Genomic DNA, 3,131 nt, shown 5'->3' on the forward strand with positions numbered 1-3,131 from the left:
ACAACAGGGCATAATAAAAGGAAAAAGAAAAAAGCATCTCCAACCAATAAGGACAAATGAGCAATGGTAGGCATAACGGTATCGCAACTGTTCGAAAAAACACAAGGGCGAGAAAAATATAATAAAAAAACACAAGCCGTAACATTAACATTTCTCATACAGACTAAACAAACGAAAGTAACAAGAATATATGCAATGGGACTAGTTAGTTCCGAAAAAAAATAAAAATTGCGAAAGCCAGGGAAAAAAATCTAGTGCAGGCAGAAATAACTATACAGAGCTTTCAAAGAGGTGTTTTCCAATCCACTGGTTTCGTTGTGCAATTTATTTAGTAGCCTTGGCAGATTGTTACGAAGAGTTTGTTGTCCGTATGTCGTTCTAACAGTTTCCACTTTCCAAAACTCTCTCGTCCTTGTCGTATATGCTGTAATGTTGATTTTTAGATCCGCTAGTGTTCTTAAAAAGCTGACTCCATTTTTTATTTCTTGTTTGTATGATCTACAGAGTCGATAATCGTACATATTGGCAATTGGCATTATATTATATTTTATGAAAAAATCACGTGTATGAACATATTTTGGAACGTTTTCTACGACTCGTAAGAATTTTTTTTTTTTGCAGTACATAAAGTTCTTCCAAATTTCCCTGTGTGGTAGTAGCTCAAACTAAGTGACAGTAGTTTAGACTAGAAAGAAACAGTGTGTTGAAAATCAGCATCATTATTTTTGTTGGCAGTATTGACGGTTACGGTAAACAAGCCCGATTGTTTGAGATAATTTTGTCGCCAAGGAATTTACATGCATATCCCATGATAAGTTTTCTTGGAAAATAACGCCTGAAGTTTTAAAGCATGGAACAATATCGATAGGCGTTAAATTTAGCAATATAGGCGTATTAATTATTACGTTTTTATTTTTGCTCCGGAAAACTATTGCTTTTGTTTTGTTTTTGTTTATTTTAAGACTATTTTTACATGTCCATTCATGTGATCTTTGAAGGATTAAGTTTGCTTCCTCAACTAATTCATCCGCCGACTTTCTTATCAGAAATATGCTAGTATCATCGGCGTAAATTATATAGTTTGCCTTGATACTGATACTAATGATATCATTAATATATAAATTAAATAGGAAAGGTCCCAATATACTGCCTTGTGGCACGCCACAAGAAACGGGCAGTGGACTAGAGAGTTCATCATTAATACCGACCCTTTGCTTGCGGTGTTCTAGATAACATGTGATGAGGGATGCAGCCTTCCCGCGGTAGCCATAACGTAGGAGTTTCCTAATAAGAAGTAAATGGTTGACACAATCAAATGCTTTTGTAAAATCTACAAACAACCGCAGAACCAGCTGTCCCTCATCAATTGCCCTTGAAATTGACTCTTTCTGAGAAAGTAAGGCACACTCCGTGCTGAGACCTTTGCGAAAGCCAAATTGGCATTCATTTAGAAGGTTATGTTCTTGCTCAAAATCCATAAACCGATTTAAAATTACTTTTTCGAGTATTTTCGAGAACATAGGGAGGATTGATATTGGCGATAGTTGCTGATGTCATTTTTGTCACCTTTTTTATATAGGACACTAATGCGAGCTTCTTTCATTTTACTGGGAAAAATAGCCTGATTGAGACAAAGGTTGAAAATATATGCAATGCTTGGAGCCAGAATATCAACAACGTATTTTAAAGGTTTTATCTGTAACCCGTCAATATCTTTCGCACTGCTGTTGTTAAGATTTTGAATTATGTGGCTTATTTCGTTTTCATCCACAGGTTTAAGGAAAATAGTATTGCTATTAACCGGAATATTACTAAGATCATTTGGTAGCATAGGCGTATTACCTGCACTTGCGAAATATGTATTAAATGTATCTGCAAGTCGCTTCCCAGATAATTCTATGCCATTAATATCTAATTTAAGAACTTTACTGATAGGCGGATGATGCCTTAATACAGAGTTGAGCCTTTTCCACATAATCTCAGAGCATCCAGCAGCAGTTGCAAAGAAATTTGCAAAATATTCTCGTCTAGCTTTTTTTATATCTTTATCTAGGCGATTACGGTACACTTTGAATTGGCGGAATAATTCTATATCTTTAGTTGAAATAAATTTGCCATAGAGAACATTATTATGCGCGATTCGTCTGCGAAGCTCAGAGTTAATCCATGGCTTCCGAATTTTTTTGCTTGGCTTAACGCGCACTGAGGGAAAGCTAGATTCATATATCGATTTGACAATGTGAAGAAATTTTTCGTAGGCCCTATTTGCTTCGTTGAATTTATATACATCTTCCCAACAAACATTTTCTATTTGTTCCCGAAATATAGACAAACTGCGTGGGGTTATTTTTTGCATCTGCTGCATTGGCTGCGTTACCTTTTCCCGTATATGCCCTTTGGCACAAATAAATATAGGTAAGTGGTCGCTGAGGTCATAGGCAAATGCACCCGCCTTAACTTTTTCAGGGGCGATATTTGTGAAAAAAATATCAATTAAAGATGATGAATTTTCAGTAACTCTAGTGGGTAAGTTAATTACATTCACTAAACCATTCATTTTCAGTAAATTATCTAATTGTAAAGTTTGGGAATCGTTTTTCATCATATTAATATTGATGTCGCCGCCGTAAGTTAAATCAAGCCGATTTTTATTAACAAACTCAAAGATTTCTTCTAATTTATCAAAAAAATTGCTAACGCTGATACTGGGAGGGCGATAGCATACTATAATAACGGTGTTATGCATTTTTATTGCTAGAAGTTCATAGTCAGTTGTTATTGCAGACAGTTCGGGCAGTAATTCGCACTCGAATGCTTCTTTTACCAGGATGCATACTCCGCCTCCGCGAGAGGATGACCGATTTAAGTAGAAGGTACTATAATTTGGGATACGGAAAATATCTGTATCGTTCATTGACCATGTTTCTGTTAACAGTATCGTATCAAATGATTGCCCTAGCTGTTCAAAAAACAAGTAGAGGTCGTTTTTTTTTATTTGAGACTGAGCGGATGTTCAGATGAAAGCATTTAAAGGATTGCAGAAATTTTTTACCTAAATGCTGACTGAATACTTGTGGCAATATGTAAGTCTACCCACTTGCACAAGTCATCGTTATCAAGAACTGTTTTTT

The sequence above is a fragment of the Dermacentor silvarum genome, chromosome 5 (assembly GCF_013339745.2).
Source record: "Dermacentor silvarum isolate Dsil-2018 chromosome 5, BIME_Dsil_1.4, whole genome shotgun sequence".
In the NCBI taxonomy this organism is placed as follows: domain Eukaryota; kingdom Metazoa; phylum Arthropoda; class Arachnida; order Ixodida; family Ixodidae; genus Dermacentor; species Dermacentor silvarum.